Consider the following 16,748-nt stretch of genomic DNA (forward strand, 5'->3'; position numbering starts at 1 on the left):
TGAGTTCAGCATTTTGGCCGTCGCTGTCTTGGATTTTTGCAACCAGAAGTGACACGAAAGGGTGGAGCTAAGTACAACCAAACTTTTTAGGCAACCAAAAAGGTTATAATTAACTTTCATGAACTAAAAACACACTGTGAAAGGGTTAAAGTTGTTAGACGAAAACGCGGACAACTACCAGACCGGACAACGCCGTGTTAGCGACCTGTCAATCACAAAGTAGCCCCGCCCTGAAGCATATCCTGCTTTATGGTTTATTTTACTCTGAATAGGACCATCATTTACTAAATGAACATCATGCTGTATTGAAGAAGACTTGAAACTAGCGATTGAGACCATAAACTCATGTTTACTGAGGTAAAAAATCAAGTGAGAAGTAGGTTCATTTTCTCATAGACTTCTATACAATCAGACTTCTTTTTGCAACCAGAGGAGTCGCCCCCTGCTGGCTAGTAGAAAGAATGCAAGTTTAAGGCACTTCTGCATTGGCTTCACTTTTAAGACCCCAGAGTTGCCCACTGGTCCAAGTGGATGCTTGTGCCAGTAGTAGGTGTTCCTGAGGATATTGCTTTAACGGGAATGGGACAGACGTAAAGTCACACCTTGACCTTTGCCCTCCAAAACCTAATCAGCTCATCCTTAAGTTGAAGTGGACATTTGTGCTAAATTTGAAGAAATTCCCTCCAGGCGTTCCTGAGATCCCCAAAACAAAAAATAAAATAAAAAAAATATCTATACAATAAGACAGTAAACATCACAAATGAAAATTCTAGCTACCAGGGCTATACTAACAGTGCAATCCATTTCAAGCTGTATTCTTTACCATCACAAAAGCATAAATAACTTCAACAATAGTTTACGTGAGAGAACTGCACACCCACTCAACCTGTGTGTAATAAAGTGAAAAGGCTTCTTCCACACAAACACAGACAGCCTCGAGAGCGTGGCACTCATCCTCTGCTGGAGGAGGTTACGCGCTGTAAGCTCTTGTCAGGAGGATATGCACCGGGAAAAGCCAGTCGAGCGGTCTTAAAAGACAAGAGGCTGAGGAGGGGGAGCAGACGAGGCCCCGGACTCCAGCTATACAGTCCAACAAGTGCATTATGTTTCCACTCGACGGGGGGGCCGAGACGGCTGCCAGGCTCCATGCGAGGCAAGGTGGCAGCTTAACAAAGCAAACCATTTTAGACATGAATGAACGTATCCGCTACTAATCCAGTCATTTAAGTCCGTGTGGCTCACAGCAGGTTTTTGGTGCATTACATGTACTTTAAACATTGTGCTTTTGAGTCCTAATCATGGCCTTGGTCATATCCTCCCTCCCTCTACCTCAACTCACCCCACTGTTTTCTCATCATTTATACTTCAAATATGATGTAAAAAGAGGAGCTTAAAAGAGCATTTGTAGTGTTGTTATGGAAACAAAAAGTGTGCCCTCTCATAGATGGTCAAAATTAAGTTGAGGCAGCGCTTCTTCAACACATAAAATAGAAGAGCGAGCTTGGGCATGAATTAATAAATAGCTATTGGTCCACAGGCTCCTACCACTTGGCTGGAATGGTGGAGAGGTGCTGACAGAGATGCGAGTTGGGGTTGGAGAGGGAGAATCATGGGGAAGGATCCTGCAGAGTGGAGTTAAAAATAGAGCATGAAGTGGAGGAGGAGGAGGAGGAGGAGGAGGAGGAGGAGGGAGGAGGGGACGTACCTGTGGGCTCAGAGGCAGTCTAGTTAGCAACGAGCAGCACCACTGTGGACGACGCTGGGCTGGAGAGAGAGACAGAGAGAGAGAGAGAGAGGATGGAGACGAATGAGAGGATGAAAAAGGATGAGGACAGAGTGAGGTGAAAACCAGTCGACAGATAATGAGCGTAGAAGGGAGAGAAGGGGGAAGGGGGTTGGGAGGAGGATAATGAGAAAACAAGTCAGATTAGCATGAAACCCCGTGTTTGAGTCTAAAACTGACAATTACTTCACAGTAGGCTGCGGATGGCAGCAATGACTAGCAATAGTCCGCGACAGATGCACATGCTGCACTTACAAATGTCTCCCAAACACACACATATTGTCATATTGTAGGTGCTAGATGTGGGGATGCCATGAATAATCCTTCCAGCTAAACCTATTTAGAGACAATACAGTCATATCCAGTATTGTCATGTGATGTTCCCTACTATCTAACGGTCATTCATAAATAAGTTCCAGTTACAGCCTATCACTTCCTTGTCTAAACATTATTTTCTTTTGTAGTCTTTTAGTATTAATATATATTTTAACAACATGTTTTACTGAGGCTTTTTATGTGTTCACTTAACAGTCTACTTTGATCGTTAATCCAGGCTCTGGCCACATTGACTCAGCAGTAAACCCTGCATATGTATCTTTAGACATGGTAACCATAGATTACACGTCTGGATTCAACACAACTACCAGTTAAAAAAAGACAGAAATCAACAGTTCATCTAAACAAACAATTTAGCAATCAGCTAAAAGCGTGTCGAAGAACTACGGTGGCCTTAAGGTAACGTAAAAATGCGAAAGGCTCTCTCTAGAGCCAGTGGTTTGGTTTGTCCGTTCTGGGCTATAAACATGGAGGAGTAACGCTCCCTATGTAGATATGAAGGGCTCATTCTAGGAAACACAATGATTCTTAGTTTTAGGTGATTATACACTTATGAAAACATAGTAATGAATATTACATTTCTGTTAATAGATCTCCAGAAATGTTACAAACTAGACCTTTAAGACAAGAGCGAAAAGAATCCTTCAAAACACCTTCCATTTCCAAAAATCCAAAAGGAAACACACACACATGGACACACATTCAAAACGACAAGCAAAAAAACAATGTATTACAGCCCTGAAAAGATCTGATCACCACCTCTGGCATGTTACACTTCATACAACGCCTCAGATTTTATACTAGAAATAACAGGAATTCAAGTGAGATGTGGCCTCAGAGGCCAAACGGAGGGAGTCAACAGAAGAAGACCTACCATGGACAATCACTGCATTGTTTAGTCGAGGGTCAACCAGGTGCAATGTTACATTTTTTGTCAGTGAGAAATAATCGGAGAAAACAGAACACATAGCCCATCATTTTGGTCCTAATAAGCTATTGTTCCCCACCGGTCCAGGAGGGATTCCAGTGGGTCATCAACAACCGGCGGAGAGGAAGACTTGGCAAGAGAAGCGAGCAGCTGTGTTGAAAATAGCTCCAGATTGTAAAGCTTCATACCTGGATACTGAGGATTTTTTAGCATTCAGTTAACACTAAGAAACATGTTGCTATGCTTGAGCTTTTTGAAGCTTCTGCATATCATATATCTGGTTGCTACCTGTGGAATGTTATACATGAAAACACACAAAGGAAACATGATAACATTTGTGTGATCACTTAACTGACATTTTCCAATTAGGTTTATTTGCTGCACTCTGAATAATGAATTGTGTTCCTAAATCACTCTGAAAGCATTCATTAATTTTCAATACAGCTCATTATTTAGCATAATTCACATGAGGTGTGTTTACAAAACCGTGGATAATTATGAACGACGCGGCTGCTCGCTGCCAATCTCTCCCCCTGTCGTCCACCATCACTGTCTCTTAGTCACTGATGCGCATCAATGTGCCACATTTCACCATAATGATTGCCTAATAAGAGACAATAAGAGGACAACAGGCCTGTCAATGGATGACAAAGTGGTTCAACGAGTTTTCACCCCCTCTGAATGCCAAGTAAGTCAGTAGTCTCTTTATCACAAACAAAAGAGACGAATAGAAAGAGAAGCAAAACCTTTTAATTCTGACAAATACTTTCAAATATACAGTATGTAGCAAACATGAAAAATGTTGTTGTTTTTTTGTTAAAGGGAGTCTATCTATTGTAAAAATATTCAAACTGTACACAGTTAATTACTTTTCTTTATAATGTTTATTAATTTAAGTTTGCAGAGTCCTACACTTCAGATTAACATCATTCTGAAAAAAATTGCTATTGTGTTTTGTCTTCAAGAATTATGACTGATTTACTTTTAATAGGGCTGTAAAAGTTTATGCGATAATAGCAAATAGCGCAAATTTAAAGATTTAACGCAACTTGGGATTTTTAGGTTGTGGCAGGTCTTAAAGCTAAAGCGAAGATACTCACAGCATAGGAAACTAGAAAACCTTCGGTGAGGAAAAACTGTCATGGCCATTTTCAAAGGGGTCCCTTGACCTCTGACCTCAAGATATGTGAATGAAAATAGGTTCTATAGGTACCCACGAGTCTCCCCTTTACAGACATGCCCACTTTATGATAATCACATGCAGTTTTGGGCAAGTCAAGTCAGCACACTGACACACTGACAGCTGTTGTTGCCTGTTGGGCTGCAGTTTGCCATGTTATGATTTGAGCATATTTCTTATGCTAAATGCAGTACCTGTGAGGGTTTATGGACAATATTTGTCATGGTTTTGTGTTGTTTATTGATTTCCAATCATAGACATATATATATACACATTTGCATAAACCAAGCATATTTGCCCACTCCCATGCTGATAAGAGTATTCAATATTTGACAAATTTCCCTTTAAGGTACATTTCAAATAGACAAACAAATTTGTGATTAATTTGAGATTCATCGCGATTATTCACAATCATGTGATTAATTGCAATTAAATATTTTAATTTCAATCGATTGACAGCCCTAACTTTTGATGATTAAAATACAAATTTGACTTCACTGTTCACTGTAATCTCTAATAAAAAATCCATAAAATGGTCTGATGTCAAAATAAAGCCCCGATGTCGAGTGACATTGAGAGTTCAAGTTTAAAAAATCCCAACACTTGACACTCTTATAAAACAGATTCTGGCAATGGATTTCCAGGCGCATTGTTTTGTTTAGTGATGCATTTTTTATTTTCCCTAGCCTAGACGATCGAAGACAATGTGATGTTTTGCTACTGTATATCAGACTTTGTCAGTGGAATAGTTTTCGACAAAAACTCAACAGTAAAACTAAAGTTTCAGGCTTTGAAGAGGAGCCAATTTGCACCTTTTCTGATGTGAGGAAACCCCATCATCACCTCTCTCAACAGACCAATCACAAAATATATCTTAGTCGCAGGAACGCCGGTGATAACTGACAAGTCTGAATGTTATATTTAGACCCATCAACACATCCACAAACTCATCATTGATGAAAGTGACAGGATCACAGTCATTCTCTAGGAGCTGTAGAAACTTACTAACTAGAACAGATGGTTGACAAGAAGTGAGTTAAAAAAACATACAAGCGTTTCCACCAACATTTACCAATTTGATCAAAGATCGCCATCACTGCAATGTCAGACCTGGACTCAGGTTAAATGGGTTGATTCTGTGACAGGATAAAAAAATATTTATGAGAAACCTTCTCTACAATCTATATGGTAATTTATATCATTGCAAAGTAACTCCTGGAATGCATTACTGATTGATGTCTTCCATCCATCCATCCATTTTCCACCGTTTATCTGGGGCAGGGTCGCCATGGCAGCGGGCTAAGCAAGGTAGTACAGACGTCTTCCAGCTCCTCAAGCCAGATGAGATATATAACACCTTCAGCTTGTTCTGTGTCCACCCCAGGGTCCTCTATCAAGTGGACGTGCAAGGAAAACCTCCAAAGGGCGCCCATGAGGCATCCTGATCAGAGACCCAAACCACCTCAACTGGCTGCAAACTGACCCAGAGCATGCCGGAAGTCATGGTCTGATCAACAACAACAGAATCACATCATCTGCAAAAAAGCAGGGAGGTGATTCTGATGTCCCCAAACCGGACACTCTGCGCTTTGATATCTTGTGCATGAAGACCACAAAGAGAACCGGTGACGAGGGACAACCTCGGTGAAGCTCAACACCAACTGACTTCTTGCCAAGAATACAGACACATGCTCTCACACCAGTTATATTAGGGGTATAGGAAAATAACGATTCAAATGAGTATCGCAATATTATGTTTTATGATACTGTATCAACTCTCCAAAACACTGTATCGATTTTAATTAACCTCTTAAAAATATAGACCTGGTCGCTATTCGATCTCTCAGGCTCAGTTTTAAAGAGTGAAGAGGGAAGGTACTGGCATCATGTGAAACTAGCAAACCTAAGGAATCCATTCGTACCAACCATGTCATACTAACTTGTCGCAAAGAAGGCTAAATAACGCTACAAATTTACACTAAATTTGGTGAGGAAAAACTGGCATGACATCTCCCCTCATACATGCCTGCTCTATGATAATTACATGCACTTTTGGATAAAAAAACATGCCACTTTTCACATGCAGTACAAATGTGTTATCTTTGCCCATTCTAAAATACTAGAGTGAAAATACTGGCATCACAGGAAACTATAAAAACCTAAGGAATCCATTGGTACCAACCATGTCATACTCCAAATGTATGCTAAATGAATGTAAATGGGTTCTATGGGTACCCACGAGTCTCCTCTTTACAGACATGCCCACTTTATGATAATCACATGCAGTTTGGGGCAAGCATATTTTTTATGGGTTTCTGGACAATATTTGTCTTTGTTTTTGTTGTTATTTGATTTCCAATAATAAATATATACATACATTTGCATAAAGAAAACATATTTGCCCACTCCCATGTTGATGAGAGTATTAAATACTTGACCAATCTCTCTTTAAGGTACAATTTGAACAAATAAAAAAATGTGTGATTAATTTGCAGTTAATCGATTGACAGCCCTAATCGCAGTATATTGAATCATTAACCCTGTATCATGATACGTATCGTATTGTCAGATTCTTGCCAATACACAGCCCTAAGTTATATAAGGATCAAATGGCTCGCAATGCACCGGAGCCCCATACTCCTGTTGCACCCCCACAAAACATGCAGACGGGATGGGTTGGTGACACAATGTAAAAGGTGGATGTACCCTTAAATCCTTACAATGTTTTACAAAAGGAAACTCTGAGTGGAACATTTGGATCCTCTGAATGGAAACAGGTGTGGCAGTGAAAACCAGGGGTCAGCACATTCATACATTAATAGGGCTGGTGATGCCAAAGAGCTCCCTCTGACTTAATAGGAAAATACTGCGTAGAACTTGGAAACAGGTTTGTCATCAACCTGTGAACAGCACAACAACAAGGCTATCTCACTCGATCACCTCCATTTGCTTTTCTCCCCCTCTTTCACATTAGTTTTAAGCTGCTACAAAAATTATGTTTCCAGCCCACAATACTCTCTTCCTGTGGGAGGCAGAAAAGGAAGCTAATCAAGAGGACACCCAGAGAAAAATATCCAACCTGTGAATATAAATAACGCAGATATTCTGTCCCTCCCTCGCAGGTCCTAAATAAGAGACAGACAGTGATTTCACTTTGATGAGAGTACCTTGTTAGAATCACAGTTCGGCTTGTTGGTATATTTTGCTTCTGTCACTTTCCCTGCTGAGAAAAACCTCACAGACAAAAGTGGATGAATGGGATAATTGGGAGCGTAGCATGAGACAAAAAGTGCAGGCATTCATGTGGTTTAAAGCTCAGATGTAATAATTGAGCCGATAAAAATAACGCGCCTTTTTCTTCATCTTGTTTTGCTGTCATTTGCCCAAAAGGTTATACTTGTCAATCTCCAACTTCACTCGCAGTCTGCCAGAGGCATTGCTTCAAAAGTAAAACTCTAAATTGGTGTCAGAACATTTATGCTTTTTCCACTTTAGCCAGTGATTATTGTGAAAAATAAAGCTAACCTTGTGTGAGCAGCAACAAACCTTTGATGTGGATAAAAGGCCTCTCTGACCACAATCTGGTCTGGCAAACAGATAAGACATTACCATAAAATTTCAAGAGCCTGTTTGTGAATGAGGTCTCTCTGATACTGTGTGCATGTAAACATTTTTATCAAGTCAAGTCAGGTTTATTTATAGATTTCATCGTGAAAGTAACAGACTAAGCACAGAGACTAGTCAACAAACACTTTATAGCCCTGATTTTGTGATATATATATTTATTTGAAAAGTCAGCTGAGCATTCTTGTTCTCCTCCAATCCTCAAAACCACATGTTTTCTGCTGGTGGCCACCGGGATCTGCCCAGTAAAACCACACTCTTCTACTGGTAGCTACTCAGCAGCAGCACAAATTGCACAAATGCACCTTGACATTAGCTGTCCTTCACTTTTCCAAACCACATTCTTCTGGCTGCTGTAAGGGCTGACCACTTTCTGGTCACAACCCCACTTAATACTTGACAAATACCATTAAATATTCTACCAACATCCAATCTGTCTTGATCAAATTAAGTAGCTTGCTTTTCTAGGCCATCCCAAATCAACTATTAATATGCCAAAAGAGAGTATCACGCAGATAAATGTCAGTGGTGCAATGTACACAGGCTAATGAGTTTTGAACACCGCTGACACAGTTTGGCTCAAATGAAACACAAAGGACAAGAGTGATGACTAGTTCACTATATTCAATTATCCGGCCTGAACCGAGGCTGCTGCTGTGCTCAGTCAACTCAACCTTCGGTGTGGCATCTTGTATTTTTCAGAGAGGATAAATTAACTGTCAAGGCTTTGATGGAACAGACCACAAACTTAACATATGGTTGATATCAGATAATAATGCCGGCGTTACACAAATCACAAGAAACCAATTTGCTGCATCTTTGTTTTGGATGACACAAGGTCAAAAGCTAGAAATAGCTTTGGTGGTAACTTTTTGGGAACTGTTTGAGTCTCAGGGTGAGCGTTTTATGAGAAAGGGCGTTGGTTGCCTCTTCCAGAATTAGCTCAGCATACACACACACATGTCTGTGCTCATTATCAGCTACACCACAACACACAGGAGCCACTTTGTATCGCCTGGGAAACTCACACATCCTCACCACCGTTTCCTGGCATGACCTCAGTCACAGCAGAATACAAACATTGTACGTCAACCGTCAGTATTTTTCCCCAGCGTGAGAAAAGTAGTAACAGGTCTGTTTTTTTAAAGAGGCTGGGTCATGCGTCATCAATGTGTCAGCTACACTGTGCATGTGTTATACCCTGTGGTCTTAATGCTCAGGCTGATCGGAATCCTTAAAAAAATTCCTGAATCCGGATCATGATCTGGATCGCCACCAAAATCTAATGGATTGTTCATTGTGCTACACCCTACCCCTCCAAAAATTCATTCAAATCCAATGCAAACCTTTGGAGTAATCCTGCTAACAGACAGACAAACAAACCAAAGCCGGTGAAAACGTGACCTCCTTTTCTACTATAGACTATACCAGTCTATATGTTATATGTACAGATAGCAGGTGGAATATTTTTCTGCTGGCATGAGTAGATTATGACTGACATTAGGTGGGTCTCAATTTAATCACAGAAATTAAAGGTGCTAAATTCAGAGCATCTATCTATTGCTTCCGCACGGCTCTCAACAAGGCGCCAAGGCGTAAACTTTTTTACTCAAATTGTATGCATTTGGTGGTGTGCTCTATGACAGTTTTTCCGAAAATTAAATTAAATAAATTGCAATATATCCCCTTGCTTACAGTATCGCAATGTATCGCAATATATAGAATTGTAACCCCTGTATCATGATACATATCGTATCGCCAGATTCTTGCCAATATACAGCCCACTAGCCAGTGGGGCACGCTCACATGCACGAACATGCACTAAAAAGCATGCACGGCCGGCCTGGCTATGTCAACAAAGCAAGGAGAAGCTCGGATTACAACACACACAGCGGCAGAGTGACCTCATTCTCTGCTCAGGTAGACATTACTCCTCGATATCTTTACATAACAAATAGTTGTTTGGTGCTATATCAATGCTGGATATCAAATAGAGAACCTTTAATGTTTATTTTGGAGAGAAAATGCTTAAATGCAAGTACAAGACATCCCCTCCTGTCTTGACACCAACAATACTCTCTCAAACACATTAACATGAGCAGTGGTGACTGAATTCATGGGCCTATATTAAAGTGATGCACTATTGCAAAATCAGATTGTTGTGTCGTTCACACTGATGAATTACCTTTACAGACTGAATTACAAGCCTCCAGAGGTTTATTTTCTTTGGAACCAAAAAGAAGATTGTGAGAGAAGTTATTCATATGTGTCTGGGCATGCATGAAAAAAAGATCTGTCTTAGAGTTGATGTGGTCAACATCTCGTCCTGTGCATTTTTTGAAAATATGGCAGCGTATGTGTGAGTGAGCTGCGGTCGCACGCGCCACTTCAGATTAACATTTTGCGAATTACGAGTTTAGCATTGTGAAATTAATGAGAGGGACTCAGTGATTTAATGAACTTGGACTGTGGCGTGCACTTGTGGCTCATAACCAAGCTTCTCTGTAATGGGGTGCCAGCTCCGTCCGGGTCTCAGTCCCTATGTGGACTGTTCAATAAGGCCGAACCTCTCACCTTAATGACTGTCGACTTTTTTTCCTCAGTCGGATGCACTTTTAATTATCAGCTCCGAGGTTCTCCGTAGCATCTGTACTCAGAGGATCGGGCTCGCCTTTTAACTAAGAACCTCCAACTTTACAGAGTTGGCTCAAAGTCAGGCTCAAAATCTGTTAGCATTGCTGAATTCAGACACACAGAAGCAGCACGGCAGTAACCCTTTCATGGTGGTGTCGTCTTTAGCTTGGCGTCGACACTAATAACATGCACAGCTGCTGAGCTGGTCTGATGAGCAGCAGAGTGCCCTGACAAAGCAAACAACTATGACATATGACAAGTAAGGACAGCTTTCATCTAAATTTGTGGAGAATTATTCCCATTTTAGGCTTCGGTACACACATTATTAATACGGATGAGAAAATTCTCTCCCATATTTATTATTCTGTCTTGGAGCAGTATGACCTTGAGGAGTCATTTGGGAGAGCAGCTTTAATGCTGAATTGACTCTAAGAATAATAAATAATTTCAGCATCAGCCTGTATGCTCAGCCTTTCTGCACCACAGATTCTCCTACTGTCCTACTACATCTTTTCCAACAATGAGATAATAATACATGTGACAGATCTTATCAGAATCTGATGCGTCAGTCATGTGCAGTTGGAACAAACAGCAGCCTAATCAGGCAGCATCAACAGGGCTGTTTTTAACCCGCCGCAGAATGTGCATTATTCTGCCTATTTCTGTGGTTCACCCAAACACACAGCAACAATGGCTTTCTACCAAGCAGCTGTTCCTCTCTCCCTGCTGGAACTCTCACAGGGGCGTCATTATTGCAGAGCATATTTTCTTCCATCAGCTTTTGAATTAAGCGTCAGTGCTTCTCTAATGAGTCTAATTTCACCAGTCATACTATGTGAATTCATATTCTTTAAGAATATCATAATAACATCGATTGTGATGTTTCTTTTTGTAGCGATAACTATTCAATGTATTTGTTGTTGCTGTAAGTGTGTTATTTTACATTGTTTGTGGTGGGTTCCACCATTCCTGTGCAACATTCAAGTAGACGTCAGAAATGCAAAAACATGCGTAGTTAACAAGACAATTCCTGTGCCAATAGCTAGTTGCTAACAATTAGTCATGGTTGTACCTGTTGGTGGTGGCTGATTATCTTATAAGACTATCATAACTACCCTACTCTTGATTTGGTGAAGTAAATTCAGCATCTCATCTCCACTGTGGTTTGATCTATCAAGCCTGTAAATTGTCATTTTAAAAGACATAAGAAAGTACATTCACAACATATCCTAATACAACGGTTCGTATGATATCTTATGAAAAGTTATTCCTCGTTTTTCATGCGCTCTCCCATGATTGTCCAACAAAACGTGTCAATTTCTGCATGTTACATGCATACGATCTTTTCTAAATAAACTTCTGTCTTCACAGGAAACAGCTTGGTTAGGTTTAGGAAAATATTGTGTTTTGGGTTGAAATAACTACAGAAGTGGCATTACTTAAGTTCGGTAGTTACGTGACAAATAAATCAACTTTGGTTTCTGGTTTCACACAGGACATGAACAGCCCTGGGTGAAAGTCTGGCATTTCCCTGCACAGCGATTCACAATTGGGTGGAAAAAATACAAATTGATTTTGTGGGATATTTACAAATTACAGTTCATTGCATTTTGTAGGTATAGCTACAAACGGTGCATGAGAACAGCCCAACTCTTGTAACAATCTGGATGCTATGACACTTTTTGTCAGCAGCCTGAAAATTCTCATTATTTGATTCATTCAATTACACTTTTCTCTTATAACCACTATGGTTTTAGCCATACTCATGACTCCAAGCCCAGTATTTCATTCTGTTTCCAAAGCCAGTGCAATCGCTTCTGGTGGTTGTGGAGAGAACATAATCTCCCAGAGCGATTGCACTCCCCAAAAAATGGCATTTTATGTTTCTGTTGCATATTGGCAAAACAAATCTCAGAAAATGAATGTTCACTCTCTCTTACCAAACTAAACTTTAATAATTGGGTCAGTGTCATTCTGGAAATACAGAGACACTGAACAGCATGGTAAAACTGGCAGCGCAACAAGTGCAGATAATCTTGCTGGATCAGCCGATGTTTTATTTAGCAGGTAGCCCAGCTGGATCGGCATCTTTGAGCCACTGGCTGTTCTTCCTCTACCGCTGTGTCGGATAATCACTAAGACGGAGCTCAGCTAGTCTGATACCACTCAGAGCTGAGCAACGGCCTTGTTAGTACCTTTCAAACTGAATCTTTCTCAAAAGAAAGGCCACCGGCTCGTCTCCCAACTGCTGGATTATCTTTTGAAAGAAACAATGTTCAATGAAGTTCAACAAAAGTGTTTATGCACCTTACAATCAGGTTTCACAGAAATCTAGTTACCACAAGTCACCATATCGGCCAAAACATAACATTCAGAAACAAAGCCTTTACAATGCAATATTAACTTCATGTAAATGTAGTGTGGAATGATTAATTGTTTATTTCCTCAGTAGGGAAGCAAACAGCTCTAGTGAACAGTGTCTCATCACAGATGAAAGCATAGCCTGAATGCAACATGCTAACACTGGCTCGGCCCTATTACATTATTAATAAGCTTCTTATTTGTAAAGAACATCTAAGACTAATGGCCTTCCCCTTTTTTTGATGTGCAAACTAGACTTTGTGCAGCAAAATAAATCACCCGTTTCTCATCTTTGGAAAAAAGTCCAATGTGTGAATGTGCTATTGAGAAAATAGCACAGGACTAGACTTTAAAAAGGAAAGAAGGGAGAGAACACATGGATTAGTGATCCATCATCACACTGAGTCATATTTGGGCCAAGATGACTTCTGGGATGGACAGATGTCTAACATTAGTGAGAGAGATGGAAGTGTAGGCATAAGAGGATGGAAAATGTGCTCAAAGGGAACGGTGAGAGAAAAAGTGGAACTTGACAGACAGTAAAAGAAACCTATTTAAACAGCACATACGAGCCGACATCAAACACACCACCAGGAGGAGAAGGTTGCTGAGTGGGAGTCATCTCATTCCTTCTGCAGTGCTTCCTGCTCCTGTTTTTTGCTCTGTTCTCGCTCTACTGTCTTCCTCTGCGCCATCTAAATATTTTATATGTAGCCTGATGTTGTGTTAGGGATGTGTTCCACTCTTTGATCAGACAGACTGTCATTGATTTGTTGCCGGAGCAGAGTAAGGCATTGACTCTTTCATCACATAGGAAGAGGCGATGAAGACGGCCTCACTGAACAAAAGGCAAATCAATAAATAATGCATCATCGGCTTGTCTTCAGCTGTTTTATATCAATCATTAAAAGGCTCAATACAGTGCAGTCCCACCAATACACTACATACTGTTGCCAACAGTTAAACGGATACCTCTCTGATTTGTGTGTACATGCTTGTACTACGTATCCTCATACAACGGTTAGTCATTCCTCATTTTTTCGTGCAATTGTTCAGCAACACGTGACGCACATGTCAATTTCTGCACCAGTCTTTTCAAAATTGCTTCCGTCTTCACGGGAAACAACTTGGTTAGGTTTAGGCAACAAGACTACTTAGTTAGATTTAGGCAACAGAACTACTTAGTTAGATTTAGGCAACAAAACTACTTAGTTAGGTTTAGAAAAAGATCGACTTGGTTAGGTTTAGGCAACAAAACTACTTGGTTAGCTTTGGGAAAAGATCGACTTGGTTAAGTTTAGGCAACAAAACTACTTAGTTAGGTTTAAGAAAAGATCGACTTGGTTAGGTTTAGGCAACAAAACAACTTAGTTAGGTTTGGGAAAAGATCGCTTTGGTTAGGTTTAGGCAACAAAACTACTTAGTTAGGTTTGGGAAAGGATCAACTTGGTTAAGTTTAGGTAAATATCGACTTGGTTAGGTTTAGGCAACAAAACTACTTAGTTAGGTTTAGAAAAATATTGTGGTTTGGGTTAAAATAACTCTGGAAGAGGAATAAGTACGGAAGTTAGGTGACAAACAAATCAACGTTGACTTCTGGTTTCACACAGGGTAAGAAACAGCGGTCTCCTGGGTGAGAGTCCGGTGTTTTCTTACCCACCCATCCACCCTGACCTCCCTTGCCGCTCTTCATATTTCCTCGTTCACGATTACGTGGATTACATAAGAACTGATTTCGTAGGATATATATGAATTACTGTGTATTACTTTTCTTAGATATAGCTACGAACGGTGTATGAGAACAGCCTGGCTAGTGTAACTGGTGCTCCAGCCTCAAACCAACTTGAAAGTTATGTTGCTGTAAATAGCTTCTTGTATGTTTCTTGTAAGATGTATACTGTATATTTACTGTAAAGCAATACCAAATACATATTGCTTTTACAGTTAAGTTAAACGCCCTACATTGTGCATCTTGAAAGTGCTCATTGGAAGTGATAAAAATCAAATAGAAAGTGCAGCAGTAATTACAGAAGGACCGTTTTCTGAGTCAGAGAAGATGAGCTGTATACTACTAAATCATATCAGCTCTTGTTGCATTACTAAGCCAAAACCCACTGTCGCTCTGCCTTTGATGTTCAAACTACGCTCCTGCACAGCCAGGGAAGAAAAAAAGTGTTCTAAAAACGGGGCCTAAAATCTGGGAGTGAGAGGAAATGTTGCCATAATCCTATGGGTAATCGTTTACATTTGATCACCACGCATGAATATGAATGCTGTTCTGCATGTCCTTGAAAAATTCCCCCAATTTACAGTCACTCGCTCGGGTAGTGAGGGGACTGATGTGAACATTTTCTGCACTTCTTCCGGAACATGACAGCCATTCAAACGACTTACTCCAACCTCCAGCAAAACGACTGGTGTGAAACACAGTCACAAGTGACACACTTTTAAGTTTACTCAGCGTGGTGTTGCAAAAACAGCACAAGGGAGACAAAAAAAAAGAGAGAGAGATGAAAAAGAGAGGGCGCTACGGTGCCGAACAATGCCAAGTAGATTACAGATGGCTTGCTTTGTGGAGAGGTGCTCAAGCATGTTTTCAGGCTCATTTCGGTGTAATTTTCTCCTTTTATCCATGGGCACGCAGCCTGTGAAGGGTCACAATGAAGCATGGAGCCTTGTGGTGGATGGAAAGAGGAAGGCCAAGTAGTGCCGACATGTAGGCAGAAAGAGAACGTGACGGGCTTCTGGAAAGGCTACTGTTAATCCCTGCAAGGCACAAGGAAAGAGAGAGACAGTCTGTTCGCCGAAGCACCCATGCATTCAGACAATGACGCACGTCACAATGCTTTGGATAATTTGATCTAAATTGTGAACACAACCTGAACTTCTCCACTAGATTGAAAAGCATTGTTCTTTTAAATTAGCTGTAATGAGACATGGTTTTAGGATTTATTACATAAATTCAGAACAAGCTTAAATTTCAATTCTGCCATGGCAGTGATAAAGAGGGTTCTTTTCGTATCAAAATTTAATTTTTAAAAAAGGAGAAAAAAAGGGGGGATTCAGTAAATGGACCGAGAAATAGGAAAGCGGCAGTGTAATGTTGCCTTCAAAATGGGCATAAATTGTGGGGACAAGCTATTTTTAACTAGTGTCCCATTTCTTTAAATGCGTTAGCTGAAATTGGCCCAGTAGAGTTGGGATCCCAGCAGGGTAGTATTAAGTTAGATAGAAGTTTAAAGATAAATCCTCCCTTAAAACAGATTTCATATTTTCACTGCAATTTCAGGTTCAGTCTAGATTTTAGAACATGAACATGTCTCTCAAGAGGACACAAGTAGAGTTTAAGTTCTCTTTTTTGTAAAGTCCCCAAGAAGCAAAGCCCAGAGTTGTTCTATTAACAATAGATGGAGACAGATTTTTTAGGGCAATGTGGTAGAGCCGAGGCTGATTCCCCGGGACATAAACTGATTTTATGCTTCCACGTCGAAGTGTATAAAGGTCCGAACAAAGATGCCTCCAGCATAGGAACTGATTAATAGTTCAGAGTAGGATTTCACCCACTGATTTTTATATTAAGCATAGCATATTCATGCGAACAAAGGTGATAGATTTTGCAATGAGTCAGTCAAGGTTGGAATCTTTCTTTGGCAAATTCTTTTGCCAATAATCATAAAAGAGTGGAAATCATAGAGACGGGCATGCCCCTAAAAACCTTACAGACTGAATCATTGCAGAATATGTGTTCACATAAAACTGTAGGAAATGTCTAACACACTCTGGGAACGAACATGACAGTACATATTTTACAACTATAAAGCCATGAATCTCTGTCTGTGTGTCCATCAAATATCTGGAGAACCGTTCTTCCGATCATCTTCACACTTGGCAAGTGTAATGCT

General features: G+C 40.4%; 1 protein-coding gene across 2 annotated transcripts in view; it reads right to left on the minus strand.

The window, feature by feature from the left end:
- The window catches only part of mid2 (midline 2), a 177,817-nt gene that overhangs the window by 128,898 nt on the left and 32,171 nt on the right, over positions 1-16,748 (minus strand). Inside the window, exon 2 of one of the 2 annotated variants that reach the window (XM_074648702.1) lies at positions 1,706-1,764. The exons of the other annotated variant lie outside the window; for it this stretch is intronic. The gene's annotated coding sequence lies outside the window, so the exon portion shown is untranslated. The remainder of the gene's footprint in view (positions 1-1,705; positions 1,765-16,748) is intronic. 2 annotated transcript variants of the gene reach the window in all.

This window comes from Sebastes fasciatus, chromosome 10 (genome assembly GCF_043250625.1).
Source record: "Sebastes fasciatus isolate fSebFas1 chromosome 10, fSebFas1.pri, whole genome shotgun sequence".
Classification (NCBI taxonomy): Eukaryota; Metazoa; Chordata; class Actinopteri; order Perciformes; family Sebastidae; genus Sebastes; species Sebastes fasciatus.